Below are 19,487 nucleotides of genomic sequence, written 5' to 3'. Positions count from 1 at the left end.
CGGAGTCGATTGCATATTGCACAGCTGCATCCATTCGTCATCGAGTGTGTAAACAATGTTTGTCGAACAATAATACCTATTAATCAGACGTTTTAAAATAAGTATCTTTCCTCGGTCTATATTAGGATGGATTTGTTATCTTTATCTTTCGTAATCTCTTATCATCCTCCCGATAAAATCATTAAACTATATGGACAATTTATACAGTTTTTTTTTTTTGGTGCGGATAGCGCGAGATAATGTGCAACACGAGTCTTCGCTAGGTATATACACCGGCTGGCGCCATGAAAGGAAATTCTGAAAGTTACAGCTTTCTTGGATGGGGACTATACGATATTATGAATTATAATATCGCCTGTTGTACGACAATGGACTTTGAATGGCGCCGCGGTGTATAAAAAATACCGCGCGGCAATGTGGGATTAGAATGAAAAATGGAAGAAGGAGCTTTATCTTTGTGAATGTGAAAGTTTCACGGAGCGTGGCATTAAAACATAAAGAGGTATTGTCATCTGGAATAGAAGCTTCTGGACGATAGTTCTCGAGAAGGGGACAAATACGTTGTTAATGCCGACGTGTTTAACGAGTGTATTTTCGCAACGTGAGAGTTCACGTTTGACCTTAACGTCCACGCGTGTTTAATCCAGTTCGAAACGTCAATGTGTTATTTATTATTACCATCTTACTGTTTTAATAAATTAACGCGTCTGCGTGTAAAAGGACATCAGTCGAGTAAGCCCAGGCTTTCGCGAAAATCAGACAGTTACAAGAAACGAATTAAAGTAAAGTCTATTATTAGGTTCCTAAACGGTGATAGCGAGGTTTCTACTACATTAATAAACGCATATGGCTAGTGCCATTATAAATTTATTACTCTGGGGGTGAAATCTAATTAGTAGAAAATTCATTATGAGATCATGCATGCAGTCGTTGAAAAAAAGTTTTTTTGAAATTGGATGTTGTCAAGATTTATTGAGATGAATCTTTAAATCTTGTAAAATAAACAAGTATTTAGTAATAAATTCTGCATGCAATGATAGAGTAAAGTCGTATCAATAGAAAAATACGGGATGTATAATTTGCTTAATTATAAAATTAGCTTTGGTGATCGTGAAGCCGCAAAGCGTGAAGCTCGTAATATGAGAGAAAATCCATATTTGTTATATCATATTCTGACTTCGAGAGCTTTTCAAAATGCTATAATAAAGTTTTTTATTGAGAACTTTCGAATTATGAAGCTTGAAAGTTATTGCCCCCAGCATTAACATGAGACTTTAAAATATCTCCAAATAGATTTTGAAGAAAAATGTTACGTACGAACGTTTTTGAGTCTGGAGTCTAATTTAAATCTAGTAAGGTCCAAATCGATAAGACCCATCTCTTATAAAAGAAACTTTGTGTCTCATATTAGAACCCTTTTTTTTTGAATTAGCAAAATCGGCAGTTTTGATAAAAAATTTCACGTACAACAAAGTATAACTATTATTGATTGCTAACTTTTGACGATGAAACTTAAATATATTTATTATAATTTGGATATAAAAATAGAAGTTAATGGTATAAATTAAATAAATTATAAGTTTTTTAAAAAAAAAGGTATCTCATGATTGGTGACTTTACCCTACTGAGCTTAAAGCTTAAGTATGTATAAGTCATATATCTCAAAATATTACCAAAAATATAAAAATTAATATATAATAAAATGTGAGCATAACTTATCGGTTTAAAAGTTGTTGATTTTTTGTTCTCTTGATTCTTGTGTAAAATTGCATTTTGCAGTGTTTATTTACAAATTTGATGGAAACGTAGAATTACCAATTAAATCAAAATTGTTACATATACTAATAAATATTAGTGCAAAAATTCATTTAGATCCACTTGCTCGTTTAAAAGTTATTTGTTTAAAACTGCAGCAAAATACAGTAATTTTCGCTGTAAAAACCATTATAAATCAAACTTTTCATTGTTTATTTTTTTACAATTAGTTTCAGGGCCAACATTTAGGTATTTGCGAACAAAATTATTTGTTGTTGATTACGAAAAAAAGGAATAATCTGGAGGATTGTTTAGTTTTTAAACTTCCATAATTTTTATTTCGTATTGGCCTAAACGTCCTTAATCTAGATTTATTTTTGAGAAATAATTACGCGCTCTTTTCACTAATTTATTTTGTATGTTAGTACAATTTTCTTTGAAGACACTGTCACTTTCTCCTCAATGGAAATAGATCGTATATGTATGTACTTATTAATTGTTATAAAAATACGTTAGCAATACTCGTGGGATAATAATTCTTATCACATGTCGACACAGCTTGACGACAGCAGTGCGGATAATATAGCGATAAGTAACATATAGCGCGCGACAAAATTTTCGCTCTTGAGACTGTCGCCGTGACAACGACGGAATCCCCTGGATTAGGACTCAAGCTGGAAAGAAAACAATGGCGGCTTTGTCATTCGAGTAGCGTAAAAGCGGCGGAGGGAAAAGAAAATCAAGGGTGTGCGCACACATTACGCACACACGAATGTCTCCGCTGTCTTCAGAAATGAAAGACGCGTGTAGATATTTATAACCCCTTGCGATTCTGTCTATTCGACTGAAGAACCTGTCCGGATCGCGTGGGTGTTAGTAAATAATAATTCCGATGTCCTTAATCCGTGCCATAACTATTAATAAACTTATTGAGAATATTTATTGAGGATACAGCAATGACCAGCATCGAAATTAATAAAGCTGCGTCGATAAATCACGTCAGATTGTTGAAACTTGATTCTGCGAAATGAAAACCGAAGTAACATGAACTGCTGTTTAATTTGTTTGATACGAAATATCAATCATTTATAATTTTATGCGAAACGCACGTTCATTCGAGTAAGCTACCTGTCAATCAATTGTTGTTCGAATAATATTACCTATCTTCTTCCTACGAATAATCGTAATATCTGCATATCTAGGTGTACATACTTTTTTTTTAAGTATGATTGTTAAAATATTCATTACGTTTAATACATACACGGAAAGAACAATTTTGCTGAAATACAGATCTGAAGATAATTATGTTGAACCGTTAAAAAATTTTATATTGGACGTTTAAGGTGATTGCTAGAATATAACAATTTTTTGCAGCTGTATCATCATGTTTGAATGTCCTACATAATAATTTTGATAATCCAACATAAAATTATCTTCTGTTCTGTATTTAGTTAAATTTTTCAATACTATACGATAAATTTGTTGGCAATTTAGGACTAAAATTTCAAATATTGCGACTTTTCGTTTTATTTTGTGATTTTTATTATGATCTCTGGTTTGTAGGGAAAAAGATTGCGAATGTAGAGGAATTTTAAGATGTGTGAAGAAACTGCTCTCTCTCTCTCTCTCTTTTCTCATATAGTGCGTGGAACTGAAGACTAGCCGGGAACTCTTGTCGTAAAGACGGCAGGCTGGGAGTATCACGTGCGAAGCTAACATGTCCTCAGAGAATCGAGAGCTGTATTCTCTGTGTGCATGTGTGTGTACATAGCCGGCATGTATAGCATGACAGCCTCCACACGTGTCTCTCTTTCCGTTATGCTGTATATACACGATATACATAGGCACACGTACATGTGTAAGCACTCGCTAGCAGCTTCCGTCGAATCTCTCCCGGCTGTAAAACGCCAGTTCTGGCATATCTGTAAGTACAAAACGCGCCTTAACTCACTCGCAAGCTCGGCATGTTCAGGGTGAAACATTTTAAAGCGGGGGCAAATCAATGTATTTTGGTATGAATTTTAGATTTTCGAGGGAAAAGCCGCCGAATTTTGAGAAACTCGCTTAGTAGCTGCGTTTTAAAATTCATTTTTTAAAGAAAGATCTGATCTCTTTTTACGATGAAATTTATTTCAAAAGCGAATCGCGTTCACACATAACATTTTTGCTTGGTTGGATAAGTAATATATTTTTTTAACTAAATTATATTAAAATTAATGGCTCAAAAGTTAACTAGTTAAAAGTTTTGTTAAGATTAAATTAAATTAAAAGTTAATTTTCACAGGCGTTATTCATATTAATTTAGAAATTGTTTTTGTGAAACTGTATTTTTTTTTATAATTTTTTTGTTTCACAATTTTTAATCTAAGAAAAAAGTTAATAAATTAAAATTTGTGTTTTAAAAATAACTAATCAAGGTTAAAAATTGAAATAAGTTAAAAGTTATTAACTTTTTAACTTTACTATTTAACTTTAAACTTTAACTGGTTACTACCGACCCCTGCACTTTTGGATATGTTCTTGTGCTTTTGAACACTCTATACATTTTCGTACGTTTTCCCAACGTTACTAAAAGTTATATTAACAGAAGTGCATTCGTGAATAACCCCGTGTCGGTGCGATATATCTACGTGCCATGTTTATATATGTTATAGAGGGTTGTCGTATGTATATTATACTTAGGAGGAAACTGGGGTAAAACCGGAGTAAGCGGATCAAGCCGGGGTATATTCGCTTATTTCGCAAAAGGTAGGGGAGACCCAATAAAAACGTTGGATAAAACCGAATGGTTAGGTTGCTACATGACATATTTTCGACTAAATGTTATAAAATATTACTCTGATTTCTCAATAAAATTCATTAGTTTCATTTTTAATGAATTTAATCATAAAAATTTGTTAAACTTTTGAAGTATACTAGTCTAAAATCTCTGATGTTATTCGAAACTTCCGTATTGCGACGCTGAAAAGCTTCAAAAGGCCTTATTTTACGACGGCGTAAAAAAACGGTACGCGCCATTGGGGATTAAACCTTCTTAAACCGCGATTCCTCCCGCGTTCGATTTACATTCGGAGCAACGGGCACGAAATCGTTAAAATCGGAATTTCTTTGCTGCCGCGTAATCACTGTTTGCGAAGGAAACGACGATCTCATCTCAACGGTAAAGAAAATGTATGACGGCGATGGTACCCGTTTTCTCCCGACGTAGATCGAGTGCGAGACCCGATTCGAGCGATTCAGCCCTCTGTCAGGGTAACGAAGCTCTTTCGATTCCGCTCGCATCTGCAACGTGCCCGAGGAGAGTACTCCGTGCCGCGTGTTTAGTACGACATTTCACAGTTTCGAATCTATACTGAATCACGATACGCTGAAAAAGTATTCAGCGTCGGACGTGCGCCTCTCCGAGGCACGGATATCAAAGCGAAAAGTTTCTCCAGTTTTTTTGTCATGAAAATTTTCTCTCTGTCTTCGCTTCCGAAACGGAGACAGAGATCCGTTTTGCATATAATATCCGTTCTGTAAATCGAGTCACCAAATTTCGTCTGCAATTTCGCGGACGCGCAGAATGTCGCAGCGCTACCAGAAATGATACAATTCTGTAATGTGTTACACGAACGTTTCTCCATTTCAGGGGTTTTCTTCTCTCCTTGTGTTCATCGCCGCGTCATTAAATCTGCGACGCGTCGACTCCCATTGTTTTCGAGTCATTTGAGAACTCGCGTATTGCGCATTCCTCCCTGCATGCAGATATCCGTAACTACGGGCTCGCCACCCGCCTCTTTCGACGATCCTTTCTCAATCCTTCCAACCCTTTCCCGTCTCCCGGAATGAATGGACGGGCTTAGCGACCGCCGAGAGCGGAAGGCGCCCTCGCCCATCACGACGGCGATCGAGGGCTTTTTATCAATTACGCCATCTTTTATTTTACTTATCGCCGCGCGCTCTGCTCTCCGAGGAGGAAACGTAAATAGCGTGATAATTCTTGGCGAGTATAATATATTCCAACCGCTGCCAGACATTGATACACAAACACGCTTTGCATTTAAATGCGAGCAGCTGCATGTTCGCGAATTGATCGTAAGGAGCGTTGACACGTGTGCCAGGTATTGACCTATCGATTGTTTTTTAACGGGCATTGCTCTTGTTGTAACGTCGTCTCCTCCGATTGAAAGGAATCATTTGCTTCTGTGAAGCGCTTTACTATTATATAATATATTTTTAATATAATGTTGTATAATACAATAATACATGAACATAGTATTTCTTATTGAAAAAGAAAACAAGAATAGGAAAATCGTCGGATTTGCTCTAACATTGGGAGCGAAGCGGAACACCGATTTAAAAGACATAGAATCTACAAGAAATAAAACTAAACGACTAAATTCTCTGAAAGAGTCTATTAAGCCATTTCGTTAAAAACTCATCAAATTGTTTTCATGCGAGAGACAAAATTTTTTCGTGCACTCACTGGCGTTTGTATCATCGACTAACACTGAATCACACGCAATTCAAAATTGTTGTCTATTGTTTCCGCTGCAAAGAAAGCGCGCGGAAGTAATTAGTATGATAAAACAGAATAAAAAAAAAAAAAAATTATGACACAACTTGTAATAATCCAATTCGGTCTACCCTTCAGTCGCTATATTTTCGCTCGACGTTGAAGACACGGCGATTTATTAACCTGCGAAAAGACACAGGAAAGACGACATTACGCACAGGAAAGACGACATTACGCACTTTTATCGCAGCTTCTTCCTTTAAAACGTAATTATCTTAATCCTCTAAGGAGAGGATGGTACCGTGCAATTTGCACACATTTCCTCGCCGTTACATTAAATGATTTCCTCCGCGTTTCAATGCCACGCGAGGCAACCGTTCCTTTCACGGGAGGGAGGAAAAATTGCTGTTTGCTCAGATAGAGAGAACAGGAGCTGATGTGGCGATGCGAAGTAGGAGAATAAAAAAAAAAAAAAAAATGGAGCGCTTGTATGTCGGACACCGGGCAGTCATTTTCGTGCCATTCATATGGTGAAAGGTGGGACAGGTTGGACGCGTTGTTGTTTGTCGCATTCATCATTTGTACGCCGCGCATCGTGCTTCAACAATTCGCAAAAGTGCATTGTTGATCCCGATGCAAATACCACGCGATGCATTTGGGACCGCGGGGGCGAAGGGGCCACGGGGGTAAAAGAGAGGGGGGAGGGGGGCAGATCGCGCATAAATAAGCGTCGAGAGGCTATTTCTAGATACGCGGGAACGGGCTCGGTATGTACCTGCGCGTGCAGTTGCGGCAATGCATATCAAACGCGTTGAATTTTTAACGTAACCACCGCATAAACTTGCGCTTTAAGCAGCGGACGAGCGAGCGGTAAAAATACGCGAAATAACGACAGAGATATATAAACTCTTTTTTTTTTTTTTTTACAAAAGAGAACGGAGTGGCAACACGCGGCCTCAATCTCCGCAGATCGAGCCGAAAAACCCGAGAATCTCCCAATGAATTTGATCGCCATCGCGGTTCAAAGCCGCAGCACAAGATAGCCTATGAATATTCTAGAATATTCATAATATCGTACGAATGTTCGTATAATATCGTAATGTATTCGTATGATATCATAATATTCGTACGATATATCATATGCGACATTAGGGACGCGTTTCCGATGACGTAATCGCGAATATAATTTGGTTTTCCGGGTTTTAACTTCGCCTCTCTGGCCGACCTCCTCGAACACGCTCGAACGTGCTGTCGGTGAAACTGTAACACCCCTTGGAGGCCACCGACGAGGGACTCGAGATGTTTGATGCAGGAAACTCGGGAGCTTAAAACGTACGTGTACATATGTACGGTTATGTGCTCGCGTATGTACATGTACATGGCCGATACCACCGTCGGCACCGCCATCGACACCTTTACGTGTGTCGATACGTGTGTGCGAGCTCGTAAGATGTTCATCGTCTCGTACCTGTGCACACAGCGGCACGGCGTTACGGACGTCCGAGGTTGATACCTAATGCAGGACCGGCGCCGTTTGATTGGACGCGTCGGGGGGATGAGGTGGGTAACGATAACGGTTATCGTTATAGCCTATTCAGTATCTTTGACTACGAAGTGTTAAAGTATTCCGGGCGCTCGGCGCGAACGAGACACAAGATCGTTATTGCACCAAGCAAGGGGGAAGGGGGGAACTGGCTCCTTCTTACGGCCACCGTAACACGTGCTAGAATTCGTAATTGTATGGTCCACGAATGCGCCCACTCGTATCAGTGGATACTTTTATTTATACGACTACCCTCGTCAATTTTAATCCCATAGTCAGCGCGAGTTCGATGTTTTTTTTTTACAGCTCATGTTATATAAATGAGGGTTATCCCCCGAATAGCGTCTTATAGGAACGCGATCAATATATCGCCGACTGTGCAAGGAAAAGTTCTGTATTATGTATTCTGGAATCTTCAACCCACCGTCGCGAAAATCAAAATTGATTTTGATTGCTTTAAAACTCTGGTACGCCCGGTGTCAAGCTGCGCTTGCCGTATACATAATTCTCCCTCCAAGTTTCGTACTTTTCGTAAAACAGAAGTCCTCGAGTGACTTCAACCGAGCGAGATAAAATGACAATTCCGGGGTTTGCGCTTCAGCTCGGGGCCTCGTCTCATCCTCCCGCGATGTAAGCCCGATTTAGTTGGCTTCGCAAAGCCCCGTGACGGGCTTTCTCGTATATACTACGAGATACGGTTTGCTCGAGCAAGTTAAGCGATTATACCGATGAACCCTTTGACCCGCGTTCAATCTACTAAAAGTTCATACGGGTCTCCATGGATCGTCAATTCCATGATTGCACTACATTTTTACTTAAATAAATTTCCATGTTTACCTTCCAAAAATTTGTTTACACTCTGGCACTAAGTTAGTGCACTGTTGATACAATTTCACGGTGCTGCTAATCTTTTTGCATAATTATCGTATATATTTATTTAATTCAGTATTAATAAATAAATTGTTACAATGAGAAAAAAATTAACTTGACTAAATTTTTCAACTCGATTAAATTTTTTCAATCCAAGTATTTATGTATTTGAATAAAATACTTAAAGTACTTGAACTCTTTGGTTTAAACATTTTTATATTTAACTTAAATATACAAATAAATACTTGGACTAAAAGAGCAAAAGATCCTTTTTATTTCAGTGTAATAAAACTTGTTCTAAAAAATAAAAAGTTTCAACTTCTTTTCTCACCGTAATAAAACTAGTTTTTATTAGCTAACTTTTAATCCAGCTATTATTTTTAATTGCAAGCGTTTACCTCAATTTACGAAGTTATATTGCGAAGATGCCCTCCCTCGATCTAAAGAGCGCGTATTTCAAGAGAAACGATCTTAGCCGCGTAATACCACGCATTCCACATTATTAATGAATTTACCGTAACGTGGAACTATCCGCACATTCCCGAGGAAGCTCGTGGGCAACGTAAATACTTCACGCGGACAAATGTCTAGCTGCATTTTTCACATCGTTCATACCACCGCCGCTAGATAGACCACGTACTCTCCTACATCTTTAAAGAGGAAACAACCCACTAGACCTGCGGGCTATAGTGCTGTCCAAAGCGCTTCGCGCGAGAGTCTCCAGGTGATCTTCTCCTGGATGGTCTTTTCTTTCTGGATGTGCAAGCTGGCGAGTTCTAGTTTTAAAGCTATGAGCACCGAGCCTCCTCCGCTCCTCACGTATATAGCTCGATATAGCGTCGTTCGAATTCGCCGATGGGCCGCGTTGGCACCTACCTTGGCCACGTTCGCGAAAGTCTGTCCGCAGCAGAGATCCGCAGGATCGTGTCCCCTTAGATTGGCCGCTTTTCCTGAATATCGAGAAACTATCTCCCCCTTCACCTCTTCTTCGTCCCCTCGCTCCGTCTTTTCGCGTGTCTCCGTTTCTTTAAACTATCTTTTGCAAAGCCGCAATCCCGCCCCTGAAGAGATATTGTGAGTATGACGTGATCTTCGAGACGTGATCGTGTCAACCGTATGGCCAGTACTGCAGCTAACCACTTGAGAGTTATGGCATTTGAACGAAATTCATACGAGAAAACATGTTAACAAATCTTTATATGCCTCTCAAATGTTTATTTTGGCGTTGTTCAAATGTCACGATTGTAACTAACAGAACATGATACTTTTTTTTATTATTTATCTATGTGGTCTATTATTACGTTTTATTACATTTAGACTGAATTAGGCATTCCTACGAATTTTAATCAACACAATTACATTTTTCCTAGATGTGTTTTTCTGTTTGTTAAAGAATGTCAGTTATATATTGTAGAATAATATAAATCTTTAGATTTGTCTCACATATCAACGATAGCGTATGAAGTATTTCTATTTTATTGCGAGAGGAAAGAGACTGTTACAAAGGAGAAACGCTTGGAATTGGTGAACCGGTTTATCTGTCGGAAATAGCGCGTTAGAAAAACTGGTCGACTTAAAGTGAACTAATTGGAAGCCCGCGATTCTGCTGCCTCAATTCCGCGAGCAGCCGAGCGCACGAAAATAAATGGTACCACGGAGGGTAAATAGGGCAAAAGTAACAGAAAGATATTGAACTAGCCAGGGTTACCTCCGCTTGGCGGGGTCGCGAAGCCCACGGAAATGAAATAAGGACGACGACAACAAGTTATTTCGTATCATATTCACCCTGTCAAATAGTCCAGAAGAGTTCGCTTTACGTCGATATATCTCGCGGTATCGAAAGAACAGAGACGCAAACGAAAGGATCTTTTATTTTACATCTTTGCTAGTACAGTTAAATTTTTAATATGCACGCTGAAAAAAAGAGTTTGGTAATAACTAACCAAGTGACGAAATAAACCAATTAAATATTTGGCTAGTTAAGCAAAAATAATTTTCTAAAATATTTTGTAAATATTAGTATTTGATAATATACTTACTAACAGTAAGTATTCAGAAAATTAAAATTATTTTTCATTATTAATCAAACTTTTTTTCAGTATGCATGAAAGCATTTTTTTTTATTAACGTGTAACGAGGAAAGAGTTTAGTAACAGGTATCAAACCAATTAAATATTTAATTAATATAACTTAAACTGATTTTACTTTTCTGAGTATTTAGCTGGTGTTATCAAATTTAGTGATATTCACAAAATATTTAGAAAAGCAAAATTATTTTTCGTTATATCATCTAAATATTTAATTCATGTTATTTTTCACTAACATTTGGTAGTTATTCCCAAACTCTTTTTCAGTGTTTAACATTATATTCTTTCTCATTTTGCGTCCAGTGCAACGAACGAAGATGTTGCTCTCTTTCTCTCTCTCTCTAAATTCTATGAAGATATTAAATTCTTTCTAATTTTTCTCTCTCCGCGTAGATGCAAAATAAAAGGAGTCATTGAATAGAAAGTTCTCTCTATTAAAATTGACTATTCTTTCGCAGTGTCTCAGAAAACTTGAGAAATATGAAACTGAATCAGGCCACCGTGAAAACTGTACTTTTCTTATTTTCGCAAGTGTCACTGAATGGATCGTATATTAATTTATTTTCTAAAAAGCACGTACGAAAATATTTGACGTGTTTTCCATCGTTCTCGAAGTAGTGTGACGAGTACGGAGGTACGGATGGTTTTTCGATACTCGACGTCGTTCCTTCCGGCACCGATACTGTTTCGTATTTTTCGCTTGAGAAATTCGTTGATTTCAATGCGCGCCGGTACGAATACACGCGGATTCGCGTTTCATAACGTTAAGGAAAAATCGGTCAAGCAAAAGCGCCGATATCTCTTCGCCGGCGCCGGCGAAGTCTCTCTCTTCGCTTGCTTCTGCTGCGCGAAAAGGCATCTTCGTCCGAAAGTCTGTCACGAACGCGATTCAAGTCAAGTTACGTCGTTAAGCGCGGTAATCCGTGTAACGCGATCTCGGAACGGTAGAATATTGTAAAGGGACATTAGACACGCGTACTTTGACGGAGGGATGGCGCTAGGCACGAGGAGCGTTGACAAAGTTCAAATAGACATCCGTAGACTAGCAACGCTACTATGTCACGTGCGCTCAACGTCATTACTTTGCATGCAAAATGTATAACGGTTCACGCAGCTATATACGAGATGCCGCGGCGAAATAATGCTAATTTATTCGGTGTGCATATTAGAAGTGGCGGGGGTAAGGAGAGTGGAAAGGGGAAGAGAGGGTCACGCGTAATAAGATACGTCTTATCTCCCTCAAGGATGCGAAACTAGACAATTCGGTGCGCATCATTGCTGTCACATAACACTAGACGTATCACTATCGTGGGACGCTCTATTTCAGACTATTACTTATTGCGACGCCATTTTTTTTTTTTCACTTAAAAATGTACAAATATAAATACAGCATATTGAGAAAAAAGTTTGTTCAATTCAATTTTTTTGGTATAAATATTTTTGTATTTGTCTTAAATATATGAAATAAATACTTGGACTGAAGAAATTTAATCAAGAGAGTTGAAAAATTTAATTAAGTCAATAAAACTGTGCGGAAAGTCGTGGTTATAAATTCATTCAAGAAAATACACAGATATATATACTCGTAAATGGATACAAAAGTTTCAAGGATCTCGAAGGATATTAAATCTGTAAAGACACGTAAGTAAAAATTTAATAAATGACATGAAAATTGCAATAAAGCAGATTCATATTTATATATTTGAGAAATATTGAACGCACAGATTTCGTAAAATCTCGTAACTATGTGAAAGATATTAAATTAAATTGGAGATGCGAAGAATGTCAGGTTCGCATATTTAGGCTGCAATTGAGAATGCAAAAATACGTGACAAATATATGAGGATGATAAATAAAATTCGCAACGCAAAATATGCGAAATTATCAGTTTGATGCATTAAATTAATTTTTCCCCTCGGAAAAAGAGCGACTATTGCAAATGACTGAATATGCAGTGTAATCTATTCTTTTTAGCTGCACTGCGTTCTATTTTACACGTTTGACACACGCGAATGTTATACGAAATATAATTTTAATATTCGTAAAATTCTACATTACCTGTTATTTATGCATAAATTCGCGCTTTCACATATTCGAAAATTTTATATAAAAAAATGTTTTTTGTATTCTGATTATGACACAGATCGTGTTAAAAAATGATTTAAATATTTTATTTCGGCCCATTCGCAAGATTTTTATTGTTAACAATATTAAAAATCACAGTATTACCGAGCAAAGCTTCTGGCATGATGCGTTGTGTGTTTGATCAAAATTACGCGGAAATCGAGCACATCTTCATATGTACACACTTAATTGCTAATGTTTGATTTTCTATTTTTCATTCGCGCCGCGGGACAGACGGAATGTAACGTGTAAAAGATGGATGCAAGTTTTTTTAACCTATCGATCGATCAGCAATATGCGCGAAATGCAGCTTTTACAGAGCAAAGTTGCGAACAAAAACGCAGCTCGTCATGGTGGTTCGAAATCTCGCAATGTTTTGCGACATTTCGCAAACGAAGGTGCAAATCAAAGATTTTTACAGAATGATGAATAATCAATCTTAGGCCAGTATTCGTAGTCATAAACAATTTTCAATTTTTGATTGGAAATGTAATTAATTACAGATTTATTCGTTCATTTATTTCTTTCAAAGATTAAAAATTATTTACGACTATGAATGCAGGCCTTAAATCAGTTAAAATAATCACGAACCTACGCTTGCGCTCGTAAAATAATGATCGACGATGTTTGAAAATAAATGGAACTGTTATTTTCAATATTACGTTGACGATAATTGAAGAACTGTTCAGAGAAACTTCTAATTTTCATTTTCATCAATGCAGATTTATTTTGATCTCGATTTAATTCCTTATTCCTTATCTCATTCCAGTTTTAAGAATTAGGAAACAAGATAGAGAGTAAGTTAAGTCCAGATTGAAGTTAATCCGCGTTGGTGGAAGTGGACGTAAATTTTGCTCGACACGAAAACTTCGTTTGCTTGTCCACGCGATTGCCCCTTATATTTCCACGAGTTCCAGATGTACCATTCGAATTCGCGTTCGAGCGACGAAAGGCGAGGAAGGGCAAAACCGAGAAACGGCGGAGAAACCGGCGCCGGAAACGGATTGAAACTCCCGTGAATGATTTAGCAGCGGTCGAGGGTTTTCGCCACCGTATCCTCGGCGTCTTTGCGTCTTTAACCGCCCATCGTAATTTATAATAGCGTCGGACGGACTTACGTAAGAGCGAGAATGGACGCGCGATGACATTATTATGAACGGCGACGTTATTTTGACGCACGTACACCCACACGAGCCTTCGCTAACCGAAAATATACGCACGTGCGACGTCACCCATCGACGTCGTCGCGGATCATGGACTTACGCAGGAAGATATAAATACTATCGTATCATAATCAATCGCGATGCTTCAATAGAAATATTTTTGTTAATACATCTGAATAGAATTTATATAATTTTTAATATTAACGTCTATATCGATATTAATACATATATTAATTTAAGGCATTTCTAAGATATATGCATACGTAGTTATTCTTTTTTCGTTTTGATCGAGCGATTGTATTTTCAATTCGTCGCGGAATAAATTCGGAGTGGAAAGAAGATCATGGTCATAACGCTTACAACACACGTATTTATGTACACAGAACTTGAGAAGCGCGTCATTACACGTAAGCGTTACGGAGGGATAAAACGATGTGGACGCAGGAGGTGGTAAAGCGAGGAGAATCACGGGAAGAATCGGAGAAGAGGAGAAATCGCGGGGGGGGGGCGCGGTACACCGAGAGACGATTACGAGAGGAGAAGGATCGAAGGGACGAAGGTAATACGAGGGTAAAAAAGTGGAGGAGGATGAGGAGGAAAGGAGAAAGAAAAGGACGAAGGCTCTTTAACCGGAGCGCACCGAACGACAGGTGAGTCTCTCGGTGGAGGTAGATAGGTAGGAGAGCTACATAGTTTCCCGAGAGGGAGCACAGAATGAAGGGGCAAGATAGAAAGCAAAGAGAAAGAGAGAAAGAGAGAATGAATGGTGGAAAGAGCGAGAGAGGCTCTCGCGGTGGAAACAGTGACGCGGTTAGGCTGGGCGGCGAGGAGTCACGAAGATACCCGAGCGCTCGCGTTCGGCTGACGGGGGCGCGTGGAGGGGATAGGAGCGGCATCTGTGGGAGGAGGGGCAAACACGCCGGCGCCTCAGTCATCAGTCTCGCGGTGTCTGTCGAGGTGTGTGTCTGCGACGCGTTCTCTCCGCTCGGAACGAAAGCGGTCTGTCCCTCTCTCTCTCTCTCTCTTTCTCACGGCTCGGCCGTTCGCCGTTGAGAGACGCTCCTGCGGGACTGGGAGGCAGGGAGAGAAAGAGAGAAAAATATCGCGTTATATGCCTTTTTTCGCGTTCCAGCGGCAAGGCTAGCCAATCGCGATTCTAGCAGCAGAAGTACCGACCGACCGGCCGTATATATACGCACGTCTCTCTCACTCTTTGTCGCGAACGCGCGCGCGCGCGCGTGCGTTTCGTACGTTCGACGGAGAGCGACGACATCGGGCTGTTCTACGAGACGCGACGACTGTACCAGCTGTGGTTACGCGCTACACGCTCTCGGGGGGGGAGGCGAGTGTATTATGCCGTGTTCTGTGTTCTCTCGTTTGTAATCCTCTGTTCTGTGCATTTCGGATCGCGGGGTTAAGTCGCGTCGGGTTTTCCTTTTCCACCGCGATTCTCGCGTCTGCTGTGTGCACCGAGTGTTTTCTCCGCCGAGGCCCCGTTAGCGCCGAGGGAACAAAGGGGGAGACAGCGAGGGAAGCCAACAGCGGACAAGAGAGAAAGAGACAGAGAAGCACACATACAGTCGTCGTATCGATCGAGAGCTGGTCCCACTTGACGTGAGTCGATGAGTTTTGTACCACTGCGTCTATCTGATCCTCGTCCGGTGTCTTCTCCGCTGAGAACACAAGGACGGAGAATGGGACGCTCCGTTCTCCCTCCTCGTTTGGCGTTGCCCTTCGTCCGACGGTCCCGCTTTAATGGAGAAACCATTAGGACGGAGGGGGGCCCACGTGTGATAGGATAACGCACGCTTCGAATAATGTGCCTCGGAATTATTTTCTCGGGAACGTGAGTCGCGCGAACCGGAATGACCTTCGCCGGTAACTGTTTTCCTACGCATCAAACCAAGTTCACGATCAACGCAACAAGAGAGTGCTCATTTCACGTCTTTGGTGTTGTTTCGCCTGTCTCCCAGATAGGATGTCAAACGCCGAGCATTCGAAGTTACGAGATACATTTAGATCCATTTGGCGCGTCCTATCGGGACCGTCCCCTCGCAAGGCACCTGTCACTTTCCGACGATCGTATTTTCCTCTGCGATACGTTTACATTATAACACTTGCTCCAAGTCTTTAACGGCAATATCGGTGAAAGTGCGTTTTGCCTCGCGCGGCTCGTAAAATTTCCCGTTCCGCGCGAGTTTATATTTTAAACAATATAAATTTGACTGTTGTATTTTATTCATTAAGAATTTTTTGTGTGTTTTTTTTTTATTATCTTTGTTATCTAAAATTGCGAAAAAAAATTGATATCGGCAATGATATTGTTGAAAGAGTTTTGATTTACGAGTGTCGTTAAAACGAATGCTATTTACGAAATTATTTTCAGCGCTATTATCGTATCATATTGTGTTGTTTACGGTATTTTATATCATATAACGCATATATATTATAATCTGTTATAATATGCAATCGCTATTAACGCAAAGTATCATGAAAAACGCCAATTTCACAAATTAATTGCAACGTAACGACGTTGCGAATATTATGAACGCTTCGGTTTTTTGGCATGCACGGCAAAATTTTCGAGCATTGTTTTGCCGTTGAACGAATGTGAACGAGATTATTTATGACTCTACCATTAGTATTATTGCATCATATTGTTTCGTTTGCCATATTTTATACACTGAGAGAAAAACATTTTAATAAAAAATAAATAATAAAATTTGTTACATAAATTTAATAAACTTTAGAAAAGGTATTATTTAAACAAATATGTTATTAGTACTATTCAAATAACTTATTTATTTCAAACAAGTGAAAATTGTTGTAAATATTAAAATAATTTATTTGAATAGTGTTACTAACATATTTATTTGAATTTAATAATTGTTTTTCTCAGTATAAAATATCGCAAACGATACAATATGATACGATAATAGATCCGTAAATAATATCGTCTATATTTGTATAACGCCAAAACAATGTTTGAAAATAAAAACTTTCGCGTTAAAAAATCGGAGCGTTTATAATAAACGTCGTTACATTGCAATTTATATAATTAGCGTTTTTTAAATACTTTCCGTTAAAATAGCAATTGTATATAATAAAATAACAGATAATATACTACTGTATTATATAGTACAGAGAGAAAAAAATTATAAAATTTTAATAAATGTATGTTATTAATGCTATTCAAATAACTGTTTTATATCAAACCAATAATATTTATTACAAACAAATAATTTTCACTTGTTTGAAGTAAATAAATTTATTTGAATAGTACTAATTACATATTTAAATTTAATATTTTCTTTCACCCTATAAAATATTGTAAACAATACAATATGATACCCTAATAGAACCATGAATAATCTTGTCCACATTCGTTTAACGTCAAAACAATTCTCGAAAACGAAAATTTCTTTATGCGAATGCCTGTGCCGTTATTTATGGCACTATTATTTACGATATTTTTTACTATGTAACATATTTTATCTTATATACATATTCTATTATAACGGAAAGTATCACAGAAACGCCAATTTTACGAATTAGTTGCGATGCAATAACGTTGCGGTTTTACAATTTAACGTTCCAATTTTTTGGCAAAAAAGGAATACACATATATACTGATATTGATTTAATACTTTAAAAACTGGTGACGAGACACATATTCAACACTAAAATTTCAAAGCGACTATTAATCGACACCGTTGCAACGATAAGGACGTTTAAAACCGTCCATAAATTACACAGCTCGTTAAAAAATATCTCAACCATATCTAATTTCGCGTTGAGTCGTAATTTTTTTGCATTTAAAAAACAGTGTTCTGCGGCCACGATAAACTTACGGTATAATGATTAACAAGTAGGAAGCGAAACGTGTTCGCGATGGACGATGGTACACCACCGGTCTTTATCTTTTGACGGCAGCTCGTCCTCGATCAAAAGGAGTTTGAGAAAGGCGAGTCTTCCTCCTTAGACCACGTTTGTTTTTCGCACACAGACGCGACGGAAAAATTTCGTGCGTGTACGAAGCTTCCTTGAAAAGATTTAAAGATAAAGGATTAAGATACGTCGCCGAGGCACTCAGTAATCCCGATTACGCCGCTTTCAGTCGAGAAACGACAACGCGACGGAGAGTTCGTTTGGAGCGCTCGATCCTCGCAAAAGCGCGCACACACACACACAGACACACACACGTGTTTTCTTTTCCGTATTATCGCGTTCTAACGGCCGTGACAGCCATATGCCTGCTGGGCGTGCTCGCTTGCTCGTGCACGTGCACCTCGTTCGCGAAAGCCGCCGCTGCACCGGTGATAATACGTCTTCCAGGACGGCGGAGATTATGTCGTGCGACGGGGCGTACCGTCGCTAATTAGACGTGCATGCGCCTCCTCGTCTCCTACGCGCGCGAGTCGTACTTTCGTTGCACGCGAGGCCTAATTAAAGGCAGCGAGACAAAAGTCGCGGTGGTAACCTGACGACGGTAACGACGAGCGTACTCGGAGATGCCTCAATCCTCGGCTCTTTAACCCGGCCACCACCACCACCACCACCATCGCCGTCGGCCGCGGGACGCGGCCCGATTCCTATCGCGAGATCGCGGGTTCGTCCGCCTGGCACTTCGCCGAGTTACCTCCGCGATTCTCGACACTTTCCGCAGAGCCCCTCCCAACCATCGCGATATCGGCTCGTGCGACGAGTTAACGAACGGAGGAGCTGTCAACGCCCCCGTTCAGCTCGCGTGGACGACGGAGAACGTATCGGATGCGTCGCGCGTCGTCCAGATTCGTTCGCTTTACTTTGTCTTTACATTGCGATTACTGGGCTGCGAATTGATGAAAATCGGCTGAAACGATTTGACGGCGCCGTCGCTCGTTTGACGCGTCGATCAATACTCGTGATCGGCTGCTTGGCGGCAAGTTGTCTGGATGCAACTTACTGCGTTGCACCGAGTCCATCCCGGATCGATTAACGGAATCAGCGTTTTCGACGTTGCAACACTGCAAGTCAGTTAGATTCAGATTTAGAGAGAACGGATATAAGCAAAAAAAGTGTTTTTACACCGAAGAAAAGAATTTATATTTAAAGTAAATGTATTTTAATATTTTTTTTTTATTTAAAAAGAATATCCTTTCTCCCTTCTCTTAATCATAATCATTGAATCGTTGATAACCATAATTATAAGTTTACTATTGCAAATTATTAGATTTAATTTAGAGAGCAGATGGTTATATGTAAAAAAATATTTTACACTGAAAAAAATTTTTTTACGCTCAAGAAATGCATTTGTTTTAACATCATTTTCTTGATTAAAAAAATATTTCCCAAGTTTAAAAATAAATGATTTTATAGTAACTAATATTTATTATTTAAATCAAGGAAGTAATGTAACTATATTTATTACTTGAAGATAAACTCTTTTTTCAATGTAGAAATCGCGC

This window comes from Solenopsis invicta, chromosome 2 (genome assembly GCF_016802725.1).
Source record: "Solenopsis invicta isolate M01_SB chromosome 2, UNIL_Sinv_3.0, whole genome shotgun sequence".
NCBI lineage: Eukaryota > Metazoa > Arthropoda > Insecta > Hymenoptera > Formicidae > Solenopsis > Solenopsis invicta.
Note: the sequence above shows the minus strand (reverse complement) of the source record.